Raw genomic sequence first — 14,471 nt, forward strand, 5'->3', positions numbered from 1 at the left:
ATATATGATGAACAAAAATTGTGTAGCTCAGCTGGTTGGGCTAGTTTTGCTCGAAGTCACAGATTGCAGGTTCAAATCCTGGCTTCAACATATTCCTTTTCTCTTTTTTTTTTTAACACTTCTTCCTCTTGGTAAAAATACCAAACGAACTCCAAAAATTACATAAAAATACTCTAAAAATTTATAAAAATCTCTAGAATATTTTAAAAGTATTTCCAAATATTTTTATGGACTTTTAGAACTCTAAATCATGAAATTTGGGGTGTTACAATTGAATTTCCAAGGATCAAATCCACTACCTTGATAGACCTTATTGAGACTATGATTCAGGGGGAGCCAATAGAAAGATCATTTTCATTAGATAAAAACTTGATTGATGCATGATTTACTGTTTTTCTCTTATGCATGCTTAGATTAGGATAGATAAGGACTTAGACTTGATTGACACTTGTTTAGTTAGACAAAGGATTCTCAGAAAAAAAATTAAATATTTAATTTCTTTAAAAGACTTTGTCTATAAGTGGTTGTTGTTCCAATATCCAAGAAAACTTAGTGCCTCGCCACAACCTGAAAGTCGATTATTGAAATAAATGTTTAATTGACTAACTGTTAAACCTTAGTCTAACTTAAATGTAAATCAATCCTTAGATGTTAATCTAAATTAAAGATTAAAATTAGCCATCTTACAAAACCTATAAGGTTCCTTGATTGATAACATAGAAAAGGGTGAGATGGATTTAGATTTAAATTGAGAATTAGTCTAACCTAATTTAAACCAAATAAAATTCTAAATCTTAATTATTATTTTTAAATCATAATTAATTTTTAAAATTTAAAATCTTAATTATTTTTCAAATATTAATTTTTAAATCATAATTTTTAAAATTTAAAATCTTAATTATTATTTTTTAAATCATAATTAATTTTTAAAATTCAAAATCTTAATATTTTTCAAATCATAATTTTTAAATCATAATTTTTAAATTTTAAATCTTAATTATTAATTTTTAAATAATAATTAATTTTCAAATTTCAAAATATTAATTATTAATTTTTAAATCATAATTAATTTTCAAAATTCAAAATCTTAAATATTAATTTTTAAATCATAATTAATTTTCAAAATTCAAAATCTTAATTATTTTTTAACTTTTAATTAATTTTAAAATCTTAATTCATAATTAATTTTCAAATGTTAATTAATTTTCAAATCTTAACTATTTTTAATCTTAATTAAAAGTTTTAAAACTCAAAAATTTTCAAACTTCAATATTTTTTAAATCGAAATGTAAATTCAAAATTAAACATTTGAAAGTCAAAATTTAATATTTTATAATCCAAATTTAAATTCAAATTTAAATATTCAAAATTTAATCCAAATTTAAAATTCAAACATTTTAAATTCAAATTTTAACTTTAATTATTTGTGAAATTCAAACTTAAATAGTCTTCAATATCATAAATATTTTTCAAAGCCAGAGATAAAATCAATTTCAAAATTAACTTAACTACATCTCACACAAACTCATAAGCTGAACATGTTTGATCACATACAATGGGTGAGATGAAAAATTAGGAAAATAAATAATTACTTTTATATCATTAAACTTATGTTTTTCTTGCTTGGATTCTAAAGTCATAGTTATTAATCAAGACATTAATTACATTTTTTAAGCTCTCTATCTCCTATAGATTACTTAAAATTTTTAAGAGAGAAAGAGAAATAGGGAGTTAAATTTTTTTAGTTTTCTTGTGGGGTGAAGCTAAGTATTTTTTTAAAAAGAGAATCTTTTGAAATCTAAGTATTTTAAAAAAAAATCTTTTCAAAGCTACTTATGTAGCTAAGTTTTTTTTTAAAGAAAATCTTTTCAAAATTAAGTATTTTTCAAAGACATCCTTTTCAAAACTAAGTATGTAACTAAGTATTTTTCAAAGATATTTTTTTTCAAAGCTAAATATCTAGTCAGTTTTTCTAAGAAACTCTTTGAAAGCTAAATATATATTTTTTTTGAAAAGAAAAGTGCTACTTTTAGGGGGAGCTTAAAGGAAAAGATTAAAAAGTTAACTTTTCAAATTTAAAAGTTTTTTCAACTTTTCTCTCTACTTAATAATTTTTGATATATGTCAAAGGGAGAGAAAGGTGTTAAAAGTAAAGTAAAAAAGCCTTATTTTGAAAAAAAAAAAAGTAATACTTAAGGGGGAGTGAGTAACATCTTATTTTTTGCCTTGAAAAATGCTACTTGAAATTTAATTGGTATTTATTCTACTTTATCTTTTCGAATGCTTTTTGTTTTTAATTTACTTTGAACTATGTTGCCATAATAAAAAAGGGGGAGATTGTTGGTGCAGGAAGCACTAGACGATTAAACTTGTATTTTGATAATGGAAAAGGGTTCAAAGTTAAGATTACTTGTTGTCTAACAAGTGTGAATGAGCTTGTAGGAAAGTGCTAAGTGTTCTTAGGCAAAAGTCCTAGTGAATTCTAGGCAGGTGGAAAACCCTAGCGGGAGGTAACCCTATGTTCTAGGAGGTAGTAACCCTAGGTTATGTAAAGTCCTAGCTGCGGTTAGGCAACGAAGTCCTGATCCCGGGGACTGGGCGAAGTCTTGGAGGGTCGAGCATTTTGGGTGAAATCCTAGAGTCGGGGACTCTAGGTGAAAATTATGGTGGTCGCGGACTAGGTGGAAGTCTGGACAAGTTATGGAGCGGATGTTCAGCATGAAGTCCTGAAGTCACGGACGCTGAGCAAAAGTCTAGTCAGTTTGGAGGATTGATCTGACAAAAGGTAATTTCTCCTGAGAGAAGTAGTAGGTGAGGACGCGTTCCCCGTTGAGGGAACAATAGGCGTCAGTTCGACCTAAGGTTTTCAGGAAATTTGAAAGTTAAAACCAGATAGTCTGAAGACTGTCAACTACTTTGTTATTCATATTTTATTGTGCTAACTTTGTTTTACAGGATATATTTTTCTTGTGGACTAATATGCTTTGCAGGAAGGGAGACACACAGGGAAATGCTCGGATGAATAGTGTCCGAGGCACCTTCGGGTCTGTTGGACGCGCCTCAGGTGCCTTAGCCAAAGCTTTGCACAGGTGGGAGTTGGAGGCACCTTCTAGGTGCCTGAAAGCGCCTTGGATCAGGGATGGAAGGCGCCTTCCAAGATCTTAAAGGCGCCTTCGATCGGATAAGTTTTGTAGATTGAGGAAATTATCGTCTCCGACATTACGGGGATAAACTTCGCAGTTAGAGACGCCTTCAAGGAGGTTGAAGGTGCCTTCAACAGCTTATAATTGTATTCTTCTAGTAGTTCATCAGATATAACATTCTAAGCAATTTCCGCTTCTGTACGTTGCACTGATAAAGCCTCTAAGATGCCCAAAAGCTCCGACGATGACTCTACTGAAGATTTCATCCTACAAAGTCATCGGTATTCTTTGCTTTTCAAATTGCTTGTAATCATTTAAGACTGTACGTGTTCTCTTTACGATTGATTAGTGATTGTCCATCGAAAGTACTCTCATGTGCGAGCCTTGGATTAAGGGTCGCCATAGGCTCCGAACTAAGCAAATCTTGGTGTTTGTGATTGTTTATTGTCTCTTTATTTCCGTTGCATTTATCTCCGATTGCTTTAAAACGAACGTGAAAGCCACAAGTGATATTCACCCCCTCTCTAGTATGCATTGATCCTACACAAAATGCCAAGGTTTAGAATGTAAGAATGAAGTTGAATTTGATGAAGTATGCATGTTGTGTGCCATGTCTCATTACAATTTCTAACCAGTAAATGCTTCAATTTAAGCCCTGGCAATTTTAGTATTAAATGATAGCTTATCCTTTGAAAAACTCTTCATGACTTAGACTGAAACTTCAGTAATTCATATTTTTTTTAAACTGAAGTCTGGAAACTTGTGTATGTTTCTGCAATTGTGAACCCTTGCAGAACATATGCTCTTGATTCATGTGTGTGCCAAGTGGTAAGGAAATTCACAAGATAGTGAAGGGAAAATGTTTATGAGAGGTTGAACAAAGGAAGCTAACATCAGTGAACTATTCTTGGACTAGTAATTATGTAAGTACCAATTCCTCATGTTGTTTCTGAACATTATTACTTTGGATTTGAATTCCAAATATTGAGTTAGATGAAACCTTTTCCTAGGCTTAGCCTCAAGCTAAAATTACCTTGGAGTTTCAATTCTAAAATTGTAATATGAGGAGTCCATAATCAAAAAATTGTTACTATGCCAACTGATACACTCTTTTAGATATTAATATTTCTAAGAGGTTCATTAGCTGTTAATGAGAGTCTTACTAAAGATGAAAAAAAATCACTTTGGAAAAATCACTTTGTTGGATTCTAGACCTCTAGAATAAGTAGTTAGATGAATACTAAGTTGCGGGAATAAATGTTAGCTAGAGCCCTAGAGCCAATCATTTGATGATTGTATTTTGGACTTGTTGTATCATATTCAATATAAATAAAGTCATTTGGTTTTTGGTTATTATACTTACTTGTATTGGTGCCAAATAAACTAAGTATAATAACGTCCTTGAGTAGAAGGTTCTTACCTATATCAATCGATTGGTTGAATCGATAGTGAGATGATATAGGGAACACTACTCTTAATCATTCATAGTCGAGTATTAATATTCAGGGACAATGTTAATGCAATAAGACTAGCATGTAGGTCAACTCGATGACTTGATCTCACAAGTCATGGATATAGAGATATCAAGTTGACACATGGGTATGCATTGGAGAATGTATACTGAATGACCCGCTATGAGAAAGTATCATGGATCGTTATATGAGTGTCATATACTTTCTCATTTGGCTATTAGTATGACTACTAGTCCTTAGACCTGAAGTCACCATGGTTCCCTACATAAGGAGTTATGTACTTTGGCTTCGTCAAACGTCACCCGTAACTGGGTGGACTATAAAGGCGATTACTGGGTATGTAACAAATTATGCGGAGGGATGTGAGTGATGTAGATGGGATCTATCCCTCCTATATGACGGGAGAGACATCGATATTCTTGATAGAGTGAGACCACGAAGTGCATGGTCATGCCCAAATGAGTCAATATAGGATATTGAGCTCATTTGATTTAGTGAGTCTACTTGGAGTTCAAGATTTAGATTGATTAGAGCATGACACGGTCTATGCCTCGTATTGATCAATCTAGATGTCTAGGATAGAAGGACACTTGTCATATATTGTGAGGAGTCACGATTAGTAGTCACAAGGTGATGTTGGATCTCAACATTCTTGTAACTTGGGTAGTAATGATGTGTTGCTAGATACCGCTCATTACTTATGCTCCTAAATGGGTTTAGGGGCATTGCCAACGTTACAAGAACCTATAGGGTCACACACTAAGGACAATTAGATGGAGATTAGGTTCATATGATGAACCAAGAGGATTAATTTCATTTGATGAATCAAATTGGATTAAGAGTAATCCTAATTGGGCTAATTGAGTTGGACTCAAGTTGATTCATGTGTTCAATGAGTCTAATTTAGATTATGACTCATTGAATCAATTTAATTAAATGAATTAGATTCATTATATTAAATTGGCTTGAATTAAATGGTTGGATTAGATCAACCATGAGAGAGATTAAGTCAAGTTTGACTTGACTTGAGAGGAAGATGAAGAGTCAAGTTTGACTTGACTTTATGCCACCTCATTGGTGAGTTGGCATTAAGTGGGCAATGATGAGGTGCCACATCATCATGTTTAGCACATGTGTGTGCCACCTCATGGAGGTTATAAATCTCTTAATGGACACACTTAATGCAAAAATGGGGGTTACACTTTGGGAAAGTGGCCGACCACTTTTGTTGTGAATGAGAATTCATTTTCTCATTCAAGGAAATTCACTTCATCCTCTTCCTCAAGCTCTCCCTCTCCCTCTCTTCCTCTACCATTGCCGAGACCCTTTGGAGTGCTAGCACACTCTAAGGCTCTCTCTCCATTGAGTTGTTCGTGTGGATACGTATAGAGAGTTGTCTACGTTGACAACTTCGAGATCCGGCACCATTTGGACGAGCGGGAACGCGAAGGGCTTCGCTTCAAAAGTATAACCTTTTTCCCTTGTAGATGTAAGTGTAGATCTAGGTAAACTCGTACTCGTAGTTTTTCGAAAATTTTTCTTTGCACGGATCCGTTGGCTAGGGAGTTTCGGGGTTTCCGTGACGCGAAAAAGCGGTTTTTGCGGCCCGAAAATCCCAACAGTGGTATCAGAGCCACGTGCGAAGACGAATACGAGTTTATTTTGTTTTTATGAAAAATAAACATTCTGTGAATTTCTGTAATTTTAAGTTTTTAATGGTTTTTATGAGTATTTTTCTCGTAGAAGCGAAGCACAAGTGTTTCGACACTTGTAGGCTTCAACTACCGAGAAGAATTTTCCAAAACGGCATAGTTTCGCCCCAAAATTTTTTTGGGACAGTGGGCTAAGGTGCTGTTGGATTGCAAAGGAACCCTCGCGATGGTTAGATCGCGGGTAGGGGCGCTGCCCCTGGCCCCGCAAGGGGATTCGTTCCGCGATTGCGCCCGAAATCGCTAATCGGGACCGCCGGAAAAATTTACTCATAAAAATTTGTAAAAATTATGAAAAATTACAGAAAAATTATGAAAATATATAATTTAGAATTATATATTATTTTTGTGATAGTCATGGCCCAAAAGGACCCAATATGATTGGATTTGTGTTGTAATTTATAATACGACCTATGTGCCGTCATGTGTTTGTGTGTGCTGTATTTGATATGCGACCTGCGCCTCGTGCCTCCCTATTTATATTCTGGTTGTAAATTAGATTTAGACTCGAATCTAACTCGAGTTTCAAAATTGTAATGTAAATTTTGAAGCGGTGGAAGGTCCACTCAAGACGGAGTTATGAGGAAGGCGCGAGCAACACAAGGTGGTCAAAAGGAAGGAGCTTGAGAAGCTGTTGACCTTAGGTTGACCATCCGATCTTCTCATTGGCTTGAGAAGATCGTAGTAGGGCCATGACATAATCACAAATTTCAGTTAATTACTTGTGTATGTGATGCATGTTTAATTAAATAATTAATTAGTGCCTAACGATTAAGATTAGATCTAAATCGTGCACAAGATGCACCCTTACGATTAGATTAGATCTACATCGTGTACAAGATGCACCCTATCGATTAGATTAGATCTATATCGAGTATATGATACGCATCATCGTTTAGATTAGATCTAAACCTCGTCAACTCAAATGCCTACCGTGCCGTGATACCTATCACTATCTCGATCACATGTGTTGTCAAATCTGCCAAAGCAGAGCAACACATATTATTTTGGTAGGGTACGGAGGGACAATTTTGGTCCCGCTTATCAACGCATGGGAGAGTACAACTCAATTAGATTGAGTATTCCTAGTTTACTCGGTTGGATCGAGTACAACTATAGGCATTCTTCCAATGGTTGGAAAGGTAGGACAAAATCACGTTTATATTAATTCTCGGGCGTATTAGCCAAAGCTAACTCGAGTTTTAATATCAATGCGGATCTTGATCCTATAAACAAGAGTTGCATAGAGATGTAATTGGTAATCATTATCTACCGATCATACTAAGTCTTGGGCGTATTAGCCAAAGCTAACTCAAGGGTTAGTATGATGTGGATCTTGTCCCACATGAATTATAGAATTCAGTGGGAGCATCATTTAGTTAAAGGCCTAATTAAATGATTAAAAGAATATGATATTTATTTTATGCATTTTTCTATTGTAGATAACCATGACGTCAAATACGAACACTTTCTCTCTGCGATCTGTTCTTGAGAAGGACAAGCTCAACGGAGCAAATTTCTAGGACTGGTACAGGAACTTGAGAATAGTTCTCACTCAAGAACGTAAACTGTACGTTCTGGAGCAGCCCATTCTGGAGGCTCCTCCTGCCACTGCCACGCGAGCAGACCGAGATGCTTACAAGAAGCATCAAGATGATGCATTAGATGTGTCTTGTCTAATGCTCGCGACCATGAACTCTGAGCTTCAGAAGCAACATGAGTTGATGGGCGCTTACGATATGGTTGAACATCTTCGTCAACTGTATCAAGGTCAAGCGAGGCATGAGAGATTTGAGATCTCAAGGGCACTGTTTCAGTGCAAGATGTCAAACGGGGCTCCTGTAGGCCCATATGTACTCAAAATGATTGGGTACATAGAGAACCTACAAAGGTTGGGGTTCCCACTTGGCCAAGAGCTGGCCACTGACCTGATCTTGCAATCCTTGCCGGATAGCTATAGTCAGTTCAATCTAAACTACAACATGAATGAGATTGACAAGCCATTGCCTGAGCTACTTAGCATGTTGAGAACTGCTGAGCTAAACCTTAAGAAGGCAAAGCCCAACACTGTTCTGATGGTTCAAAAACATAAGGGCAAGGGAAAGTCCAAAGGCAAGGGAAAGTCCCAAGCCAAGGGCAAAGGCAAGGCACTGAAGCCTAAAGGAGGGGTCGCCAAGGATGCTACCTGCTTCCACTGCAGTTAGACCGAGCACTGGAAGAGGAACTGCAAGGTATACTTGGAGGATCTTAAGAAGAAGCGAAGTGAGACTTCCACTTCAGGTATATATGTTATAGAAGTCAATCAATTTATTTCTACATCATGGGTATTAGATACTGGATGTGCTGTTGGTCCCTTTGGAGGCCGGCAAGAGGGGAGGGGTGAATTGCCCTACAAAATAAAACTCGAACCTTTCTCGGATTTCAACTATATAATGAACACTTGTAATAAATAAATAAAAGAGACTAAGTAAAGAAAAGCAGGCACCAGAGTTTTACTTGGTTTGCAATCAGGGGATTGCTAATCCAAGGAATGTAAGCACACTATTTGATTCTCCTCTGGGCGGAGTAGCCTCTTTACAACGTTGACAGCACAAATGAAAAGAACAGAATTGAAAGCACAGAAGGAATTGATTACAAGTTCGTTATTTTAGCTGTGCAGACCAGTGCTATATTTATAGCACTGGTCGGGGCGCCCCGAAGGGGTTCCGGGCGCCCTGGGGGGATAAATTTTATCCCCCAATGGTCGGATTGAGTCAAATCTCGATCCTAGTCAAAAAGTCATCTCCGGGCGCCCGGAAGGGTTCCGGGTGCCCCGACCTGCTCAGGGCGCCCTGGACTGCTCAGGGCGCCCTGAGCCCTGAAGTCAACACAATTGACTTTTTCGCTCCGGCTCAGCTCGTCTCGGTCCGGGTCTTGTTCGCTCCGGCTCCGCTAGCTTGGGTGATCTCGGCCATCCGGAATAGGGCTCACCCGAGCCCAAATTCCGGCCTTCTCCTCGAGCAGCCTTCCTTCCCGGTTTCTCGTCCCTCGAACACTGCACACGTTCTTCTCGTCCACCGGTGTACTCTTCCGCGGTCACCTCGTCCCTCGGACGCACCGAGCCCGTCGGCTCTCTCTCCGTGTCGTCCTTCTCGCTAGCCGCGTCTTCCGCTCGACTTCCTGTGTTCCTAAGCTCCTGCACACTTAGACACAAGGGTTAAACAAACGCAGGACCTAACTTAGCTTGTTTGATCACATCAAAACACCTTGGGGTTCCAACAATCTCCCCCTTTTTGATGTGAGCAACCCAAGTTAAGTTAGGGTAAACATATGCAGTGAAAACAATTTATATCCAAATAATTATATTACCTCCCCCTAGACTTAACATACTTCTCCCCCTTTGATCACATAAAAATTGGGGTTATAAACAAGTCTAAGGTAAATAAAAAAAAAACATTGAATGTAAAATATTTAAAAATGTCTAAGTAAAGACACTCTTCAGAATTTTTCTTTCGAGAAAAATATTTTTCAGATAAGAACAGTCATAAGTGTTAAAAAAAATTTAAGTTTTAAAACTTATCTCAGCATTCCCAAAAAAACTAAGTGAATATTCATAAGAAACAATTCTAAGTCAATTTTTTTAAAAAAATGATAAGGAAATATTAAAAAAAACTCTAAGTTAACTTTTATAAAAAAAATCTAAGTCAATTTTCATAAAAATTTCTAAGATAAAAAAAATTCTAAGTTAAGTTAAAATTTTTTAAAAATATTTTCTAACAAAAAAATGAATAACTCTTTTAAAGCATTAAGTAATTTAAATTAATGCTTTTTCAGTTAGTCAATTAAACTTTTCATTTCGATACTTGGCTTCCAGGTCGTGACGAGGCACTAGGCCTTCTTGGTTATTGGAGCAACAACCACTTCCTTAGACAAAGCCTCATAAAGAAATTAGTTGTTTTAATTTCCTTGCTGAAAATGCTAAGTCTAATTTTAATTTTAAATTAAATAGGTTTTTGGAACCCAATAAAGGTTCCTACCTACAGGATTAACCAAGTATTTCTTAGGTATATAGATTTTTGATATATTTCTAATTTGACTTTGATGAAATCTATAATACCAATTTAAACATTTATAATTTCTAAAAGTAGAAATATTTGAACTATTTGATTTTTTCAATCTTTCTATTTCTTCTTTTAGTTTTTCATTTTCAATTTTTAATTTTTCAAAATCCTCTGTAAGACATGATTTTGCCAAAATTCTCTTTGTTTCTAAAATTTCATTTTCTAATTTGGCATTTTTATTTTCTAATTTATACATGGATTTAGTCATAGCTTTGATACCAAAGTAAAGTTCATCAGGGGGTAAGAGGCATACCTCACTTACCATATCAGACTTGAAGCCTGAATCTCCCCCTGCTTCGCTACTTCCATCTGAGGTTGCTCCCCCTTCATCGATGCTGGGTTCTGATGTACTTTGTCCTTCGTGGCTTGCCATCAGTGCAATCCCCGCATATTCTTGAGCTTCTGATTCAGATGAAGAAGTGTCATCCCAAGTTGCTTTTAGGTTATGTTTCTTGGGTGTCTTCATTTTGACCTTCTTGAGTTCTGGGCAGTCTTCCCTTAGGTGTCCCTCCTTCTGACACTGGTAGCACCGTACCTTTCTTCTACCTTTTTAATTCTTTTTTATTCTGCATTTTAAATTTATTAGATCTAAAAAACTTTTTAAAGTTTCTTACCATGTACGTTTCTTGATCGTCTTCGGAGTCTGACTCGGGTTCATCCTTGTTGGTTGCGTTCAGCGCCATAGTATGGGTTATGTCCTTTGATATCTCTGCATATCTAGTTTCGTGTAATTCAAGGGTAGAAAATAACTCTTCTAAAGTACTTACCACCAGGTCTTTTGAGATGTAGTAAGCATCGACGATTGATGTCCACTCCGGAGTTCTTGGAAACGCGTTGAGCGCGTAGCGTACAGTGTCTCGGTTTGTTACCATTTAACCAAGGTTTTCGAGACCAGTAACTAGTTCTTTTACCTTTGCATGTAGACCGGCTACTTTCTCACCTTTCTCCAGACGGATATTCATCAGTTTGTTGCGGAGGATATCCCTTCTAGCGAGCTTTGCTTCGGACGTGCCTTCGTGGAGTTCCAAGAACTTCTCCCAAAGTTCTTTAGTAGATAAATAGTTTCCGATGCGGTTGACCTCTTGAGGCGGTAACACACTCAGCAGGTGATGTTTCGCACGGCTGTTTGCTACCGACTCATTCTGCTCCTTCTTTGTCCAATCGCTCTCTTCTTTTTCTTTTCCATCTTTATCTATTGGAGCTACAAAACGATATTTCATAATAAACCGAATTTCAAAATCTATTTTTAGGAATACCTCCATACGACGCTTCCAGTCTGCGAAGTTCCCCTCGAATTTTGGTGGGACGATACTTGGTCCGGCCATCTTGTTGCTTCGATCAGCGGTTAGTCCTCCTGAAGCGCCTTCCTCTGATACCACTTGTTGGTCCCTTTGGAGGCCGGCAAGAGGAGAGGGGTGAATTGCCCTACAAAATAAAACTCGAACCTTTCTCGGATTCCAACTATATAATGAACACTTGTAATAAATAAATAAAAGAGACTAAGTAAAGAAAAGCAGACACCAGAGTTTTACTTGGTTTGCAATCAGGGGATTGCTAATCCAAGGAATGTAAGCACACTATCTGATTCTCCTCTGGGCGGAGTAGCCTCTTTACAACGTTGACAACACAAATGAAAAGAACAGAATTGAAAGCACAGAAGGAATTGATTACAAGTTCGTTATTTTAGCTGTGCAGACCAGTGCTATATTTATAGCACTGGTCGGGGCACCCCGAAGGGGTTCCGGGCGCCCTGGGGGGATAAATTTTATCCCCCAACGGTCGGAATGAGTCAAATCTCGATCCTGGTCAAAAAGTCATCTCCGGGCGCCCGGAAGGGTTCCGGGCGCCCCGGGCTGCTCAGGGCGCCCTGGACTGCTCAGGGCGCCCTGAGCCCTGAAGTCAACATAGTTGACTTTTTCGCTCCGGCTCAGCTTGTCTCGGTCCGGGTCTTGTTCGCTCCAGCTCCTCTAGCTTGGGTGATCTCGGCCATCCGGAATAGGGCTCACCCGAGCCCAAATTCCAGCCTTCTCCTCGAGCAGCCTTCCTTCCCGGTTTCTCATCCCTCGAACACCGCGCACGTTCTTCTCGTCCACCGGTGTACTCTTCCGCGGTCACCTCGTCCCTCAGACGCACCGAGCCCGTTGGCTCTCTCTCCGTGCCGTCCTTCTCGCTAGCCGCGTCTTCCGCTCGACTTCCTGTGTTTCTAAGCTCCTGCACACTTAGACACAAGGGTTAAACAAACGCATGACCTAACTTAGCTTGTTTGATCACATCAAAACACCTTGGGGTTCCAACACTTCTCACATTTGTACTGATGTGCAGGCGCTGAGAAATAGCAGGGCATTGACAAAGGGCGAGGTGGACCTACGAGTAGACAATGGAGCACGGGTTGCTGCTATTGCTGTAGGGACTTACTTTCTATCTCTGTCCTCTGGGCTTGTACTAGAGTTAATCGATTTTTGTTATGTGCCTGCATTAACTAAGAACATTATATCAGTTTCTTGTTTGGACAAGAAAGGTTTCTCTTTTATTATAAAGGACAAATGTTGTTCTATTTATTTAAAAGATATGTTCTATTGTAGTGCACCTCTGATGAACGGACTCTACATTCTAGATCTTGAAAGCCCTATCTATAACATAAATACTAAGAAGTTCAAGTCAAATGACCTGAACCAAACCTATCTCTGGCACTGTCGCTTAGGTTATATAAATGACAAGCGTTTATCCCAGCTACATAAGGATGGTTTGCTGGACTCATTTGATTTTGAATCTTATGAGACATGCGAGTCATGCCTACTAGGCATGATGACCAAGACTCCCTTTAGTGGGCACAGTGAGAGAGCGACTGATTTGTTAGGACTCATACATAGTGATGTATGTGGCCCTTTCAATGTCGCTGCTAGAGGTGGTTATAGGTACTTCATCACATTTACTGATGACTTCAGTAGATATGGTTATGTGTACTTGATGACACATAAATCTGAATCCTTTGAAAAGTTCAAAGAATTCAAGAATGAAGTACAGAACCAGCTTGGCAAGAGTATTAAGATACTTCGATCAGATCGAGGTGGAGAATACCTTAGCCATGAGTTTCGTGACTATCTAGCTGAGTGTGGGATTCTATCCCAACTCACTCCTCCTGGAACACCACATTGGAATGGTGTATCCGAAAGGAGGAATCGTACCCTATTATATATGGTACGATCTATGATGAGTCACACAGATCTTCCGATATACCTTTGGGGTTATGATCTAGACACGACAGCTTTTATACTCAACCGAGTTCCATCCAAGGCCGTGATAAAGACTCCATATAGGATATGGACTGGGAGAGATGCCCAAGTGTCTTTCATGAGGATTTGGGGATGTGAGGCCTACGTTAGAGGTCAAGTCTCAAATAAATTAGGACCCAAATCTGACAAGTGCTACTTTATAGGATATCCCAAGGAAACTAAGGGATATTACTTCTACATTCCCAGTCAGCACAAGATAGTTGTGGCAAAGACTGGAGCCTTTCTAGAAAGGGACTTTGTTTCTAGAAAGACTAGTGGGAGTGCATTCGATCTTGAAGAAGATAAAGATGTGGATCCTAGCACTGAAGCCTCGATGGAAGTTGAACTGGAACCACAAAGTGTTGTGGATGTTGTTGTTCCACAAAGAGTTGAGGAACAACAACCAGTTCAAGTAGACATACCTCTTCGCAGGTCTGATAGGGTACATCGTCAGCCTGAGAGATACTCATTTCTCTTGTCTGACCATGATGACGTTGTGCTCATAGAGGATGAGCCTACCACCTATCAGAAAGCTGTGATGAGACCAGATTCCGAGAAATGGCTAGAGGCCATGAGATCCGAGATGGAATCCATGTACACCAACCAAGTATGGACTTTGGTTGATCAACCTGAAGGGGTAAAACCCATTGGGTGTAAGTGGGTCTTTAAGAGAAAGACTGACATGGATGAACTTATCTATAAGGGTCGCTTGGTAGCTAAAGGTTTCAAGCAGATTCATGGTATTGACTATGATGAAACCTTTTCTCCAGTAGCG

This window comes from Zingiber officinale, chromosome 3A (assembly GCF_018446385.1).
Source record: "Zingiber officinale cultivar Zhangliang chromosome 3A, Zo_v1.1, whole genome shotgun sequence".
Classification (NCBI taxonomy): Eukaryota; Viridiplantae; Streptophyta; class Magnoliopsida; order Zingiberales; family Zingiberaceae; genus Zingiber; species Zingiber officinale.